We start from the raw sequence: 19,069 nt of genomic DNA, 5'->3' as shown, positions 1-19,069 counted from the left end.
TTCCTTCCTTCCTTCCTTCCTTCCTTCCTTCCTTCCTTCCTTCCTTCATTCTTTCTTCCCTTCCTTCTTTCCCTCCTTTCTTTCTGTCTCTGTCTTTGTATCTTCTGTATAATTGAAATTATCAGGTTTTGACTTTGTAGATATGTACAAATACATATGTACAAACTGAATAGCTGGATCTGAAAGAATGAGTACAGGTTGAAGGTAGCTTAGTTTTTGAGTCAGCTAAGGATCAATTTTTAATGTTTCTCAAAAGAGGAAGATCCATAATGGGAAAAGAATTCTGGAGGTCTAACCTGACCAGGAATTCATTTTATGCCTCCAGTGAATGGTCTTCCCATCTTCTCTTGAAAACTTCTAGTGCTGAAGGAAGGTGTCTTAACAGTAGCAGATCTCAAACTGTATTACAAAGTGGTAATCATCAAGACAATCTGGTACCATCTAAGTAATAACAGTGGTGGATCAGTGGAATGGATTAGATATGCATTACATTTTAATATATGACCATAGTAATCTAGTGTTTAACAAACACAAAGATTGAAGATTTAGGAACAATAAATCACTATTTGACAAAAATTGCTGGGAATACAGGAAAGCAGTTTGATAGAAAGTAGGTGTAGACCAACATCTCATACTGTATACCAAGATAATGTCAAAATAGGTACATAATTTAGATTAAAAAATGGTCATATTATAAGCAAAATGGGGGAGAACAGAATATTTTACCTGTCAGATTTATGGAAAAGGGAAGATTTTATGACAGAACAAGAGATAGAGAACATCACAGCATATAAAATGGATAATTTGGATTACATAAAATAAGAAAGTTTTTGCACAAACAAAATCAATGCACCCAAAATTAGAAGAAAAGCAGGAAACTGGGGGAAAATTTCATAGCAAATTTTTCTGATAAAGACCTCATTTTTCAAATATATAAAGAACTGAGTCAAATTGATAAGAATACAAGTAATTTCCCCAATTGATAATTGGTCAAAGGATATGAACAGGCAATTTTCTGAGAAGAAATCAAAGATATCTATAGTCATGTGAGAAAATTCCCTAACTTACTATTGATTAGAGAAATGCAAAGTTAAAACAACTATGAGCTCCCACCTCACACCTCAGTTTGGCTGATATGATCAAAAAGGAAAATGACAAATGTTGGAGGGGATGTGGAAAAATAGGAACACTAATGAACTGTTGGTAGAGCTATTAATTGATCCAACCACTCTGGAAAGCAATTTAGAAGTATGATTAAAGGGCTATAAGATTATTCATACTCTTTGACCCTACAATACCACCACTAGGTCTGTTTCCTAAAGAAATTTTTGAAAAAAGGAAAAGGGCCTATGTATACAAAAATATTTATAGCAGCTTTTTTCTTTTTTTTGTGGTGGCAAAGAATTAGAAAGTGAGGGGATGGAAATGGCTGAACAAGTTGTGGTATATGATTGTGATGGAATACTATTGTGCTATAAGAGATGATGAGCAGAATGTTTTCAGAAAAATCTAGGAAGACATACATGAAATGATACAAAGTGAAATGAACAGACCCTGAAGAACACTGTAGACAGCAGCAGCAATTTTGTACAAAGATCAGCTGTGAATGACTTACCTATTCTTAGCAATATAGTGACCCAAGACAATTTTAAAGAACTTATGATGAAAATTGCTATCCACCTCCAGAGAAAGAGATGATAGAGTTTGAATACAGATCAATGCATGCCTTTAAAACATTTTAATTAATCTTTTTGTCTACATTTTCTTTTGAAATATGGCTCATATGGACATATGGTTTGCATAACTGCCCATGTATAATCTATATGTAATTGCTTTCTCAAGGAGTGGGGAAAGGAAGAAGGAGAGAATTTGGAACACAAAATTAAAAAAATAAGTTGAAAAATTCTGTTAACATATAATTTAAAAAATTAAATCTTAAAAAAAAGAAAAAGAAAACCTCTAGTGAAGTAGCCCTTTCTGAGATACATGAGAAGCAATCCTGTTTTCACAAACCTCCCCTGGAGAAGTCCTTTATTCTTAGTTGCCCATTTGAATAACTAACATTTTTCACTGTCAAAATGTTCTCTAGTGGATATAAATATTTAATCCTATAATGATAATCTTGTTTCCTCTTTTCTGTCCTCAGTTAAAAGAACAGAATTTATCTATAACTCAAAATGCTTTATTAATCTTCTCGTACATTTTAAAGCTTCCACAATGTCTTAGAAATCATATAGAACTGATCAGATTCATACTCTCCTCTCTAGGATCAAATGAGATAGTACATATAAAACATTCAGCACAATACTTGGCACACAGAAGGCATTTAATAAACACATGTCCCCTTTCCTTTCCTCCCTCTAGGAGCTCAAAGCCTACTAAGATAAGTCAGAAGTACACACACACACATTTACTGGAACAACCTTTATAATGTCACTACTTATGTAAATGGTGCAATATTCACAAGTGGGTGGGCAGCATAGTAGTATCTTAAAGGTATTATTATGTAGGATGCATACTTTTCAAGTGATACATGATTAGAAAGAAAGCTCCATGTTTAGAATCTTTAGTCAAATAAAATGGATTAATGGGAAGGCTTGGGGAAAGTGTGCAGCTGTCCCTGATATGTTTTATTTGCAATTTCATGGCCAATGTCTGATGCCAGGAAATGTCAGCTGAAGTCTCACATTTATCTGCATGATTGCCTTTAGGTCCCATTGACTACAGTGATCACTAATGAATATGCAGTACATTATGTAAGGTTCAAGAGTTTTCAGATTTTCTAGAGTGACAAACAACCTGTGCTGAATTTGCTGCCCAACCCCCAGCGGGAGGGCCAGAGCTGCTGACAGGAGGCCAGCATATTGTTACAGGGTTGCTTCATTTGTGCAGCTTCCCTGATCAGCCTGGTCAGCTTTACTCATATACTCTTTCAATAGCAGCATGATATTTGCAAGACAGTATGGAGGGTGCGCTTATATCTTCCTGTGGGCACAGGATAGATTCATCCAGGATGGATGCAGAGCCTATTAGCAAAAATTTATAGAAAGGTCTATGAGTAAATACTTCAAATTACAAAAATTCAAAACATACCAAAGTTTAGGTGGGCTTTCTCTGCCCTCTTTAGAATCTGTTGGCTGCAGTTTTAGAAGCCTTTGCTCTAATAAACTGGGTAAGTGCAAAGTGCCCAAGCATTATAAAAGATTCTTCTGATTTGTGAGTTTGACTTATTCTTACACACAGATACCTCATAAATATGAAGAATGGATAATGCATAGGGAACACTAACCTGAATCTTTTCCCAGAAAGAAACAGTATTTTTTTTTTCAATATAACAATTTGTTGGATGGTTACCAAACTACATCAACCTAAAATCAGCTAAATGTTGCTTATTAGAGTATTTCTCTGTGATCTGTAGCTTCTATAATGAGTTAAGTTAATAAGACTATGGGATTTAGAGGAAGAAGAGACCTCATATACCATCTGGTTCAATATTCTCATTTGACAGGTGCAGAAATTAAGGCTCAGTGTAGGATATGAATTCCCCAATGTTAAATAGACAGAGAAAAGTGAGGCCAGGATTGAAACCTTGGTCACCTAACTCCAAATCTTGATCATAGGGTCATAGGTTCAGAACTAGAAGTAACTTCAGGGTCACCTAGTCCAACTCCTTCATTTGAGAGCAGAGGAAATTGAGACCCAGTGATGGTTTAGTAGTTATAGTTGACTTTAACCAACTGACATTTGTATTTACTTTCAGCTCATGAATTTCAACTATTTTTGAGTAATTAAAACTAAAGAATTATTGTTAATGTAACTGAAACTCTATATAATAATTAGAATAAAAAATATACCTGGGGCAAATTTATTTTTGGGAGAACAGTACATAGAAAAATTCTTTCATGACTACTGTTGCCCCAGGAAAGACTAACCTAACCTAAGAGAGTACCAGCCCTCAACCCACAGAATTTTATGAAAAGGTGAACATCAAAGAGATGCACCATGGTGAGGAGACCCTGAGGTGTCACACATGGGCATTTGTACCTCACCTCTAGAGTTGCCTAGGTTATGTCCCTACTCTTATTGGTACCTTGGGGCAAAGCCCTGTTCACTTTTCCTAGGTAGAGCTCTGTAAACTGTATAATATATAGCGATATAAGTAAACACTATTACACACTTAGAAGTACCTGCTTAACAAGTAACCTTCATTCCTTTTTACATCTTTATAATATAAATCTTTATTTTTCAAAATGCAAAAATTTAAAATTTGATTGACAAACAGAATTTTGCTTATAGGCTGCCAAAATGAAAGCTTTGACTCAGAACATGGTATTTCATCATTTACAGGAGACATAATACACAAAACTAGACATACTTGTTTAGAAATACGTTTATCAATTTAATCTTTTAAAACTTTCAAAATCCAATAGGAACCATTAAGATTTAACAATTAACAATTAACCCCACTATTTCTCACAGATAGACATAGACAAGAGGGGAATTTCAACATGATGTTTTATCTTTGACAAGGAATTAATAAATGGTCAAAGGATATGAATAGGCAGTTTTTAGATAAAGAAAACAAAACAATCCATAGTCATATGAAGTGCAAATTAAAATAACTTTGAGACATCATTTTATACCTATCAGACTGGCTAAAATGATTGAAGGGGAAAATTACAAATGTTGGAGCGGATGTGGAAAAATTGGGATACTAATTCACTGTTGGTGGAATGTGAACTGATCTAACCATTTTGAAGAGCAATCTGGAATTATGCCCAAAGAGTTACTAATCTGCCTTTGACCCAGCAATACCACTACTAAGTCTATTTCCAGAGATGATTAGGGAAAAAGGAAAAGAACCTTCTAAAATACATTATATAGTAGCTCCCTTTGTGGTAGCAAAGAACTGGAAATTATTGGATGCCCATCAATTGGGGAATGGCTTAACAAGTTGTGGTATATGATTGTGCTGGACTACGACTGTGCTAATAAGAAATGATGAGCTCAGTGATTTTAGAAAAAACTTGGAAAGATTTGCACAAAATAATAAAGACTGAAATAAGCAGAACCAAGAGAATGTTGTATACACTAATAGCAATACTATTTTAAGAAGAACTTTGAGCAAACAAGTCATTTTGACAATTATAGATGCCAAAATTAACTACAAAGAACATATGAAGGAAGATGCTATCTGCATCCAGTGAAAGATCTGATAAATAGCAGTATGTATAGAATGATTTTACACATGCACAACTATATATAATGGTAGCCATGTCTCGGGTAGGGTAGTAGAAGGAAAAAAGAAAAAAAAAAGAAAAAAAGAAATTTGCATGATAACTCTATTATATATTTAAAAGGAATAGCAAGTTGTACATAATAGATTATTAGTTTTATGCTCAATCATCTTTTTTATTATACTGTGCTAAGGAAATGCTTGTTTTATTCCATAAATTAAAAATTAAATAATTAAAAAAATCATTAGGCAGGTGTAAGTTAAACATTTAAATGAAGCAGTTTCAGTAGTTAAGTTTGGGTGACAGGGAGATTATAGGAACTGACCTCTTAAGGTTGTCAAGTGTGTGAAAGCAGATTTGAGATAATTATTTTCATCTTGAGTACCCCTGTTGTTTTAAGTAGAGTCATCAGCTTCACAAATCTGACGTCCTACTGTTGAACCGGCTGTTCGTGTTTACTATTACATGGGCAATCAGTATTGTAAGTTTCCTATGGCCCACAAAGTGTACTACAACATGGAATTAGTTAGGAAGAGGGGGTGGGCTTCAGTTGGAGGTAAAAGTAAAAAGAATCTCAGATGGAAAGGGAAGAGAAAGTTTTTGATAGGTATTGTATTAGCATGACAGAAAACCTTGAATGAGTCAGTCAGAAAACATTTGTTAAACACTGTTCTAAGTGATGGGGATTCAAATAAAGGCAAAAAGCAGTCCCTGCTCTCAAGAATCTCATAGTTTAGTGGGGAAATTGCATGAAAACAGCTATTGTACAAACAGGAAAGAGGATAGATTGGGGGGGGGGGATAAGGAAGGCGCTGAGGTTAAGGAGGGCTGTACAAGGTGTCTTGCAGAAGGTGGGACTTTTAACAGAGACTTGAAGGAAGCCAGTGAAGATAGGTGCTGGAGGCAATGAGGGGGAAGAGTGTTCAGGGGATGAGAGGTTGGGAACAGTCAGGGAAAATTCTTGGAGTCAAGAGATGAAACGTTGTGTATGAGGAACAGCAAGGGAGGCCAAGGTCACTGGATCACAGTGTACGTGGAGGGAAGGTAGAAATAGACCAGGAGAATAGGAAGGGACCAGGTTCTAAAGAACATTAAAAGCCCAAAAGAGGATTTTATACTTTTTCATAGAGGTAATAGGGAGTCACAAGAATTTATTGAATCAGAAGATGATATGGGAAGATTTCTTGAAGATGGAAAAAATATAAAGTACTTAAAATTGACAGCATGGATTAATACAAAGACCAATGAATGAAAAATTGAGACCAAGGTGCCAATGTTAGCTCTGCCTCTAATTAGCTGTATAATTAGCTAGATCACCTTGGACAAGCCACACTACCTCTGGGGACATCAGATTCCTCACCTGTGGAAAAGGAGGGTGGGAGCAGGCTAGTATTCTAGTCCTCTTCAGCTTTGAGAACTGTAATGACTTGGAAAATAAGTAAAAAAATGACAGATGGTAAAAAGCTCCTGAGGCACAGAGACAAGAATTGAGATTGTTTTTAACTTCTGTTTTAGAAGTAAATTGTTGTATCCACTACACTGCTTCATTTTTAATGTATCACCTTTCTCATCAATAAGTTAGTTGTCAAATATTCATTTACTTTCCACAGGGAACATGCCATCATACTTGGGGGAGGGGAAGAGAATGAGTGTATATATAGAGCGTATTATGTACCAGGTTCTAGACTAATCACTTTACAAATATCTCATTTGATCCTCAAGACAAGCCTGTGAAGGAGATGCTATTATTATCTCCATTTAATAGTTGAGGAAAGTGAGGCAAATAGAGGCCAAGTGACTTGGCCAAGGTCACATAGCTAGTGAGCTTTTAAAGCCATATTTGAACTCAGGTCTTCCTGACTGACTGCTTTATCCATCGCATCACCTAAATGCCCTTGTTATAATGTACAAAACAACACAGGCTAATTGTTCTCAAGAAGCTAGGGGATTGTCTAACAAAGATATAGATAAATGCAGAAATGTGTATCTGGATTCACTGGAGAGCAGATTTAATAATAAACACAGAGTCCAGATTAGCAAGTAAATTTGATTTAAAGATTGTACATTTCTGGGTCAAGACTTTGTTCTAGTCACCCAAATACAACCTATTCTTGACCCAGGGTCTTTTCTTCCTTGATATTCAAGTTGGTAATTTTTTTTTCCTAGAACCACTTCAGATCCAAAGGTAGAACTTTCTCTAAGCTTTTCTACTCACACAGGAAGCAATTCCTCTGGATGTCTAATTCCTTTCCAAATTCAAGGCAGAATGACATTGCTGATTTAGTTAACCTGGGCTCCCAAACTCCAGACTCTACTGGTCCCCAGATGCTATAGAATACTGAATCAGTTACCTTCCTTCAATATTTTTTTTCCTTCCTCTTGAATCTCCATTCTCTTGGTGTCGTTTAATTCCCTTGGTATTGCCCAGTGGTACCTGAAGTCACTGCTAGAACTCAGAGCCTGAACGTATCAATCTTTCCAGGAAGAATGAATCCACTGGTATGGGCACTTCCTCCAATGATACATCATGGCTTAACCCCTTTTCAGGGTTTTTTGCTGTTGTTTTTTTTTTTGTTAGGGCCAGATAAAATTCATATTTATTGGCTCACATACTTCATAGAGCTGATTGATCAAAGTACATTACAATCTAGATCCTGCCTTTAAAAAATATTTTTCTTTTGCCCTATTGCACATAAAATACAATTTTTTACACTTGTTTTTGAAAATTTTGAGTTCCAAATTCTCTCCTTCCATACCTCCCTTCTCCTCTCCCTGAGCTGGTAAGCAATTTGATATGGGTTATAGGGCAACGGGATTCTTGACCTTTTTTTTGTTGGATCTCTTCATCTGGTGAAGGTTATGATCCCTTTCTCAGAATCAGGTTTTGTTGCCTGTATTCATCATTGATAGAAATATTGAGTTTTGATTAGAGGTTAATGGAAGTAAAGATTTAATTTTCCCACATTTAAGTTCAAAGGCTCTTGGAAAAATATATCCAAAGACTCTACAGGGGCATGTGGACCTCAAGTTTAGAACATTGTTCTAGAGTTTAATAGGTCATCTTCTTGTTTTTACCATAATATTTACCACTCTGCAGCAAAAACTTTAATTTATCTATTATTTCATTGAAGTAAGTAGGTCCTACAGTGTAGATTTCAACTTTAGGCAAAGGGCCACATATCTATTATCTAATTAACAAACATAGATGCAGTCCTTTGGCACAGACACAATGTATTATAGCATTTGTAAATTAAAGTATTATACAATACAGTATAATACTACAGTATTGTATTCTAAGGTAGATGAATACTTGGAGAGTGGGTTTCTTCATAAAACTTTTATGCTCTAAAATTTTTGCTTTGCCTATCTTGAATAACTCCAAGGGACAGCTTGTCAATAAAGAAATACTACTCTAGAGACCAAATATCTCTAAACATTTGACTTCTGAATGATACTCAATAGTAGCTTGATGGAAGGCTGGTAGGTAGCCTTATGATAAAGGTACTTTACTACCCCCTGGGACTGTATTCTCCAAAGGATAAGGACTTGAATTTTCCTTGATGTAATTATTTGACCTCAACTATGAAAAACCTGAAAAATGTCTACTGCTAAAGGGAGATTACGGGATGTTATGAAGAGGAAGAAATGCACTATCACCCCAAGTGAAGAATACTATAATACAGACATACACGTACACATGGGTGTATAATATACATTAATATAATATACACATTCACATATATTCACTAACATGAAAGAATAGTTCTAGATGCTTATTTCTAAAACATAAAATTCCATCCTAAGGCATTTACTATACTAGTAATAAATTGCCTTGACAAGCTATTATTTATTATAAATCTTGCAAATTTTTATTTAGATGTTTCATTTTTATTAAATAAAACATTAAGATAGGAATCTAAAACCTAGATGAATATTCCAGTAATAGCTTTATGGATGTAAAAGATGTTTCTATTAGCATATTTTAAGTTCAGCCTCAGGAAAGACCAATTGTGATTGTGTGAATTCTGAATGGATTCTTTCCACTCTGAAAAAAAAAAATTCTATACATCTATATGTCTGTATCTGCATATGACTGTATCTATCTCTTGCTGATTTTCAGACTAATCTTGGGGCCACACTTGGATTCCAGGATAAACCTACTCCAAAGTGACATTATCTTTGGGAAAAGCTCCCCTCCTCCTCTATGTTTCTAAGATTTATAGCAAATCATGAACATTCTTCAACTTGAATAACCTAACATTCAACAGATAATCTAAGGATTCCATCCTTGAAAAAAGTCCTAACGCTCTAGCTCTAAGGGGCTCTGAATGCTTCCTCAAAACCCTACTTCCAGATCTACTCATTTGTTTCCATAGCCATAAAACAACAACCACAACAATAACATATCTGTGATCCTCTATCTGGCTAAGTCTCATTCTGTCCCCAGTTTCCTCTTTTTTTCTCTCTTCTCCAAGCACCCTTGTGTGTTCTAAAGCACATTTACCTAAGATGATTGCCTTCCAGCTCCCCTCTATTTTGTTGCTTCTGCATTAGATGTTCATAGGATGATAGAGTTGTAAGAGATCATCCAAATGTAATGGGAATGGGAATTTGAAGATCTTCCCTGCTCCTTAATAGGCCTAGGGAGAGTTTGAAGACCTCCCCTGATTTACAAGTAAAATCTTCCCCCTAATAGTGTGAATGTAGTCACATGGAGCCTGTGGGGGGGGAGGAATTTGCTAAAAGGAAGCAGAGCTCACAGGAAGCTGAGAATCAGAGCCAGAGAGATGGTGGGAGAGAGAGGAGGTCGAGGCAAGGAGATAGAGAGGTTTGTGAGTAAATATTGATCTAATATTGGTTTGTGGGAAGGCTAAAGGATGCTGTTCCTCTCTGTGTTGTTATGGCTTGTTAACTTCTTTACTACTATGATGGAATTGGCTTACTGGTTTTGGGATTTGGTTTTCTGTTGTCTAAATAAATGCTTTGCTTCTGTCCTCTATATGGAGTGTTTGTTATATTTTGTGATCAAGTGTCATGTGATATTTATAGTTATGGTCTTTATTGTGATCGTGGGCACTATAAATATTACATTGGCACTGCACTAGTCTAACTCTTTTATTTCATGAAAGAGGAAATCTAAGCCCAGAGTGGAAAAGTAACTTGTTCAAGGTTATATATAAAGTGAGAAGCAGAATTATAACTTTGAATTAAATTCTGACCTTGCTCCTTCCTACATTGAATGTCCCCCAAATTTTTGTGCTTATACTCCATAGAAATGTTTTATCCTCTTTAAGTAACTATGACTACCATTTATTATGCCTTTCTCCTTTGAAATTCTAGTCTTATTGATCTTTGGTTCAGAACAAGTAACAACCTCTTTGGACCTCCATTATCAGAGCTGACTTCTGACAAGATGGTGGAGGACTTTCATGAGAAAGTCCAGTTTTCCCTTAGCCTCTCAAAACAGCAATAACTATATGAATGTATATAAACAAAAGCAAAAACTTTATAGGAAAAATAATCTCATGGAATAATTTTGAAAAATAGATTTAAATAAGTTTCATTGTTCAGTTGTTTTAGTCATGTCTGACTCTTTGCTACCTGATTTGGGGTTTTCATGGCAACCATAAGTGAATGCTTTGCCATGTCTTTCTCCAGTTCATTTTTACAGATGAAGAAACTGAGGTCAACAGATTAAATGACTTGCCCAGGATTACACAGCTAATAAGTATCTGATGCTGTATTTTAACTCAGGAAGATAAATCTTCCTGCCTCTAGGCCTGACACTCTATCTGCTGTACCATATACCTGCCCCTTAAATAATAAGCAAGCAAAAAAATAAAAAATTATAATATAGTAAATACAGATTATAGGTATAAAAGAAAAATACAAGAAAATCAGAATAAAAATTTATAAAATTCATCAATAAGAATTCTTCCAAATGAATAAATTTAACAAAATAATGCATCTATAGTTGCCAGTTTATGAAACATAATTGAAAGCAATAAGACAAAAAAAATACAACTATAAAACTCAAGAGTTTACACTAATTTGTTAAGCATATTAGTAGAATCATGAATTCTCTTAACAGAATTTTTCTAATGTAGTGTTAAAAGACACATGCTACAGAATATGCAAAAAGAGAAAATATTTAAGACATTTAAAAAAGGCTTCAAGAACTCCCTAAATAAAGAAAACAGAGCAACTAGCATAAGGACTGGTTTATTTTTCTTTTTAAAGTTAATTTTTTTAAAAATTTTTACCATCCACTTTCTTAAGTTTTAAATTTTCTCCCCCTCCCCTTGTTCCTACCCCCTCCAAGACATCATGGAATCCAATATAGGCTCTACACATACATTCCCATTAAACATACTTTCACATTAGTGATGTTGTATAGAAGAACTAGAATAGGAGAAACCACGAGAAAGAAAACAGAATAGTCTACTTTGCTCTGCGTTCAGAATCCACAGTTCTTTTTCTGAATATGGATGGCATTTTCCATGATGTGTCCTTTGGAATTGTTTTAGGTCCTTGCATTGCTGAGAAGGGCTAAGTCTATCAAAGTCAGTCATTGCACATGGTGCCTGTTACTGTGTATGGTGTTCTCCTGGTTCTGCTCATTTCACTCAGCATCAGTTCATATTAAATCTTTCCAGGTTTTTCTGAAGTCCTAGCATAAAGATTAAATTAAAAATTAATTAATCTTAGGATTAATGAGTATGAATATTTCTGGAGTCATGTAAGAAAATTCTTTAGTAATATTGAAACCAAGGGAGGGAGTAAAGACTGATACAACAGATATTACACCAACAGAAATGAATCACAAATTTAACTCATTCAGATAGATATTTTCAAACATAAAAATTTTCATATGGAAAAAGCTCTTGCAAGTGACTAGAAATAAATGGACCATTTATAAAAAAATCAAAACATGCAAAAATATTTAAAAAAAACAATGATCAATCAAAAATAATTTATTAAGGACTTTATGCTAGGTGCAATGCAACAACTTTAATCCCACATAATTAAAATTATGATAGGAGCTGAAATGTGGTATATCAAGAATTAAGAGAACTTGGATTTCAAATAATACTTATCACAATTGTGCATATTTTCCTAGGATAAAAGATTATTTTTGAGAGAAAAAAATAAACTTATAAATTCTAAAATTGTAAGTCTGAATAGAAGTAGATTGGACTACTCTTTAAAAAGGATAAAGTTTTCACAACAGGAGGAAAAAGCACCTTCTAACAATATTTTGCTTAAAAGATATTTTGTGGCATTTTGCTTTAACAAAATTGGTTTGATTAAATCACAATTATTAGTAAAATGTAGCAGTCCATTTGGGCTACTCTCCCAACTTGAACTTATAATTAATGGTTGGGATCTCCAGAAGATAGCTGTTACTATTACTCCCATCTAGGATTCCAAAATTACAAGAGACTGGAGTTTCTAACACTGACACTCACAAGACCCTACTTGTATGCCATGAGATACAATTTAGCTTTTATTTTTTTAAATTTTATTTATTTATTTTTAGTTATCAACATTTACTTCTATAGGTTTTAAATTTTTTCCCCTTTTCTCCCCACTCCCTCCCCAAGCCTACAGCCTACAGTCTGATAGAGGCTTTACATATACATTCCTATTAAACCTATTTTCACATTAGTCATGTTGTATAGAAGAATTATAATGAATGGAAGAAACCATGAGAAAGAACCAAAACAAAAAAAAAGAAAAAGAAATAGGCTGTTCTGCTCTGCATTCAAGACTCCATAGTTCTTTCTCTGGATATGAATGGCATTTACCATTATGAGTCCTTTGGAAACATTTTAGGTCCTTGCATGGCTGGGAATGGCTAAGTCTGTCAAAATCAGTCATTGCAATTTGTTGCTGCTACTGTGTAGAATGTTCTCCTGGTTCTGCTCACTTCACTTAACATCAGTTGATATAAATTTTTCCAGGTTTTTCTGAAGTCTGTTCATCATTTCTTATAGCACAATAGTATTCCATTATATTCATATACCACAACTTATTTAGCCATTCCCTAATTGATGGACATCCCATCAATTTCCAGTTCTTGGCCACCACAAAGAGAGCTGTTATAAATATTTTTTGTACATGTGGGTCCTTTTCCCAATTTTTTGATCTCTTTGGGATACAGTCCTAGAAGTGATATTGCTGGGTCACAGAGTATGTATATTTTTATAGCCCTTTGGGCAGAGTTCCAAATTGCTATCCAAAATGGTTGGATCAGCTCATAGCTCCATCAGCAATATATTAGTGTTCCAACTTTCCCACATCTCCAACATTTATCATTTTCCTGTTTTGTCATTTTAGCCAAACTGATAGGTTTTATGTGGTACCGGAGAGTTATTTTGATTTGCATTTCTCTAATTAATAGTGATTTAGGCCATTTTTTCATATGACTACAGATAGCTTTAATTTCTCCCTCAGAGAACTGCCCATTCATATCCTTTGACAATTTATGAATTGGTGAATGACTTGTATTCTTGTAAATTTGACTCAGTTCTCTATATATTTTAGAAATGAGGCCTTTATCAGAGACACTAGTTGTAAAATTTTTCCCCAGTTTTCTGCTTCCCTCCTAATCTTGGCTGTATTGGATTTGTTTGTGCAGAAACTTTTAAATTTAATGTAATAAGAATTATCCATTTTGTATTCCATAATGTTCTCTATCTCTTGTTATGGCATAAATTCTTCCATTCTTCATAAATCCGGCAGGTAAACTATCCCTTGCTCCCTTAATTTGTTAATAGTATAAGTCTTTATATCTAAATTGTATTCTCATTTGGACTTCATTTTGGTATATGGTGTCAGATGTTGGGCTATGCTCCAGTTTTCCTAGCAGTTTTTTTTCAAATAGTGAGTTCTTATCCCAGAAGCTGGAGTCTTTGGGCCATTTAGCTTTTAGAATAGGAATTTACTGTAGTTATTACAATAATAGTTGGTGAAAACAAACAAACAAAAATTCATTTCCTCCAAAACAGGTGCATATTCTCCCTTCACACCCATAGAATCCCTGGGGTTAGTAGACTCAGACCTTAAGTACAGTGCTTGTGATGCTCATGTTTCCTGAACACATGGGACCAAGGGGTATCTTGCCATTTCCTCTCTTGAAAGCCATCTTTTCCCTTCATGATACTTTTACTCAATTTGATATAAGGTGTGACCTTGTGGATGGACCAGTTTTGCTCTTCAACTGGGCTAGATTCTCATAGGGCACAGCATCATTGCTGAATCTCTCCAATGCTGGGCTAGGTAAATCTTCTGCTTGGCAATGTGGCTTTTCCATTCCTGCTGATAATCCCTCTCTCATTTACCTTTAGGTGCAGGGGAAGGGAAAATTCTAGCTATCTCTGTATAATCACTCCAGGCTATACAATGTTCGCAATGTTGCTGCCTGGGCATGGCCATCTCAGCGTTGGTTACTGCTGCTAGCTCTTACATACTATATTGCTAACTCTATGAACCTTATGATATCCTCAACTCATAGGATCACCTGAGTACTTCCCTCTTAGAATCTCTTTCACTGAACGTTTTATTCACTGAAGATCTGGAAAGTATAAATCCAAAGAGACAGAAGCAACAATTCTGCACAGAGATATGGTGGCCAGTTTGGGGAATGGGGTGACCTGCCTGTCTCTGACACAATAGCTTAAAGCAGTACTGTCTCCTTGAAGCAACCTAGGAAAGGGACTAAGAGGTTGGTGGGTTACCTGTTTTGTATGTAGACTTAGTTCCAGTTCATCAACTCCCAAGTCATCAGCTCTTCTAACTGCAGCCAACTAGAATACTTTTCATCATCACACTGTACCAGCATGTTACTCTTAACTGGAAACTGGCTCCCCAAAGTATTCATATTGTTTTGTTGGAAACAAGCAAGGAATGTCTGAACTTGCTCTAAGGACTAGTCTCCATTGACATACAAATGAAATAAAATAAAAAAAAGCAAAATAAAATTAAGAGATCACATTCTAGGGACCTCTAAGGTCCTTCCTAGCATTTTATATCCTGTTGGTTTAGGAAAAAGGCAATAACTCACTAACTTACCTGACCAGGCCATTAAAATCTAGGTGAAAAATCTCATCCTGTGGATGGATTTTAAGAAAAAGTTACCTTTTGTTTTTAAAAATAAAAAAAAAGTTCTACTTGCTCTGAAAATGCCAAATTAATATTGACATTTAAAACTAAGAACTCAGGTGTACCATACAGTGAGTAAGGAGCTATGGAAAAATATACAAGAAGAGATTGTGGTTCATATCATCATGGCATTTTAAAATGATGATAAGGATTTTAGAAATCATCTAGTTGGCATGCTCCTTTTAACAGATGAAGAGAGTAATGCCTGGAAAGAGGAAATCATTCTTCATCATTCGATGAATTAGTGGCAGAATGGGATCTGGAAGTTATGTCTAATGACCCAAAGTACTTTCCCCTTTACCGTGCTGCCTTTATTATATGATAATATTGAACTTTTCTAGTCACTTTCGCATACATTTTCTCATTTGATCTTCATAGTCTACAAAAGTAGGAAATGAAATTATTATCATCCCTACTCTGCAAATGAGGAAACTGAAACTCAAAAAGGCTGAATCATTTTTAAAGAACCAAGATCCAATAAAATGGTAGATCCAACTTTCAAATTTAGGTGTTGTGATGCTCATTCCAATGGTCTTCCTATGAAGTATTTAAGGAAAACTAGCACCTCTGGTGTGAGGGCTTACCAAGTCCTTTTCAGGGCTCCTCATCCTCCTTTGGGGTCTACCTGGAACTCAATTCTCACCTGTGTCTCCAACAAGCAGTAGTATGCTCAGTGGCTACATCCTGATAAATAGTCTCAGCAGATGGGCTAAAAAAGCTTGATGGCAAATGAGCTGCCTTAAACCCATTAGTGAGTGAGGGATATGCGAAGCATCCAACTATGTGAAGGTTCCTCCCCTCTACTCCCTGCGCCCACCCCCATTCCCTAGGAATTGGTGGAGGAGGAAATTTGAAGCAGTGGAGTAATTAGAGCTTGGTCAGACATTGAAGATGTCAAGGTCATCCACTGCATTCTGAATCATTGCCATTTGTCCTGACTTTTGTCTTGCCACTGGACTTTGATGACTCTGGAAGAGTGAGGCTGACAACTTTGTGCAACGCTGCGTCACTTAAATCCAATTCATTCACAAGTCAAGACATCACCTATGATGTCATTGATCTCTTGGAAGACTAAGGAGAAACAACAAGTCCAATAGAGAAATCCTCATCACAATATACTCAAACAATGCAGCTAGTATGAATATAATATTTATACATTTTAATAGTTCAAGGATTTGTGTTTTCTTTGCAGCAAGTACTTTCTTCATTAATGCAGATCTCAACACCTCTCTCACTTAGTAGACAGTTTCAAAAACTGAAAGAAAAAAAATCCAAACAACAAATGTTGCGATGACTTGTGGCCAACCTGTGATGAGCTGATTTGAATTTAGCTAGGCTAAGTGTAGAAAGAATAAAAGGAAACTTCGGACAGTTTTAGAAAACTGAATGATATCTTAAAGGATTCTTACATTAAGAATAAGGAGGGAACACAAATCATTAAAAGACAGAAAGAAAGAGATGCCAGATACTTAACAGGTCATCCAGGAAAGACTGTCTGAATGTTAGAGCTCTAGGTCACTTATTTCTGGATGGCCTTCAAGAGTATGAGGGAAAAGTTAGCAATCTTGTATTGTAAGGAATATACAGTAGGAAATCATATGTACGTTTCCTAAACTGACCCCTAACTCAAGTTAGTCAACTTTCTGAAAAAAGCTCAAAGTCTGGAAGGGCTAGAAGTCAGACAATGAAATATAAAGGGAAGGCCTTCTGATGCGGACTGAACATTCCCGTCCCAGAAAAAAGTTTGTATTTTGAATAGCCCAAATGCATTTGAAGCAAGACAAGGAACTTGCCTTCAGAGCTCGGACCCTGGTTACATCTTTTTTTGTTCTACTGTTGGGAACTGGTAATGATTGAATTGGGATTGATATCCTAAGTGGGGGGCAGGAAGGTGACACAGTGGATAGAGGTAGGACTGAAGTCAGGGAAGATTCATCTTCTTGACTTCAAATCTGGTCTAGACATCTAATAACTACATGACCCTGGGCAAGTCACTTAATGCTGTTTGCCTCAGTTTCCTCATCTGTAAAATGAGCTGAAGAAGGAAATGACATACCACTCCAGCATCTTTTCTGAGAAAACTCCACATGGGGTCATAAAGAGTCGGACACAACTGAAAAATGACTAAACAAAGGGAGTCAACAATGTACTGCTCTAAGAGGGAGGGTCTTAATCTTTTGTTTTTATGTTGTCAACAGACTATGTTGTCTCAGAATAATCTTTTTAAATGGATATAACAAAATGCATAAGATTGTAAAGGAATGGGGTGGCCAGGTAGCACAGCGAGTAAGAGCACCGGCTCCAGTGTTGAGAAGACCTGACTTGAGAAGAAGGAGATCAAATCCCGGGCTCAGACACTTAGCATGCACCCAGAAACACCTGGCCCTGTAACCTTGAGCAAGTTACTTAACCCCAATTTCTTAGGGGTGGCCAGGTGGCTCAGCGAGTAAGAGCAGCGGCTCCAGTGTCGGGATGACCTGGAGATCGAATCCCAGGCTCAGATACTCAGCACCACACCCAGAAATAACTGGCCGTGTAACCTTGAGCAAGTTACTTAACCCCGATTGCTTAAAAAAAAAAAAGACTGTAAAGGAACCAATTCTACTGAAGTAAGTAATTTTTTCTAATCCAAGTTCCTTTTCTCCTGTGAAATTTATCCCAGATTACCACTGATCTAAAGGGACTTAGGAGATCATCTATTGCCAGAGGTGGGCAACTTGCGGCCTTGAGGTCACATGTGGCCTTCTAGGTCCTTGGATGCAGCCTTTTGACTGAGTCCAAGTTTTACAGAACAAATTCTTTTATTAAGGGGATTTATTTTGTGAAGTTTGGATTCAATCAAAGGTCTACACTTGAGGACCACGAGGACCACATGCAGCCTCAAGTCCACAGGCTCCCCACCTCTATAATATAACCTCCACCTTTTACTGGTCAGAAGACTAATTACTAAGGTTAAGTGACTATACATAACCAGTAAGTGTCAGAGTCAGCATTTGAACTCAGGGCTCAGGACTTCAAGATCAGCACTCTTGAGTTCAGCACAATCACCTCTGCACCATACTGTAATCTTTTCTTCATCTAAGGACCTGGCCTTCCACTTGGAAAAGGAATAAACCCTGGCAGTAAATGGCCAAGATACTTCTGACTCTATCCTTTAAATCAGTTTTTACAGCCTTGTAGGACCTTGTTTGTGAGGCAATTTCAATTGATGTGAAAGAAAGCTCAGGCTGTGCTGGTAAGGACTCATATCCACAAGGGTGTAGACAAAGACCATCTTCTAATTTCCCCGTAGGCTGTGAAAGCAATTTCACAAGAGCAAACGACATAGCCCCTTTGATATACTCCAATGTTGTTGGTGAATTTAGCAGCCTGTGTATACAGTTCAATGGTATGTCTCCTTTCTCTAGTTAAATAAATTACAAACTTACAGGTAGTATTGGTATGGATTTTAGAACTAAGTGTAAACATTTTTATGTATTCCACTGCTACTGAACCCTGCCGATTTTGTTCTTGTTTTGTTGATGAAATGCGGGTCTTTGATGTTTGACAGGCTTGTCACTAGAATGGAGTTTGGTTTTGTTTTAGCTCAACACCCTTGATGTTGTATTGTGTACCCTGATTACTGAACACAAGAATATTCCCAACTTCAATATTTTTGTTTCAGTTTC

The sequence above is a fragment of the Petaurus breviceps genome, unplaced genomic scaffold, assembly GCF_028583685.1.
Source record: "Petaurus breviceps papuanus isolate PSGF00001 unplaced genomic scaffold, PetGlider_PUasm1.0 90792, whole genome shotgun sequence".
Classification (NCBI taxonomy): domain Eukaryota; kingdom Metazoa; phylum Chordata; class Mammalia; order Diprotodontia; family Petauridae; genus Petaurus; species Petaurus breviceps.
This window is presented reverse-complemented; position numbering follows the sequence as displayed.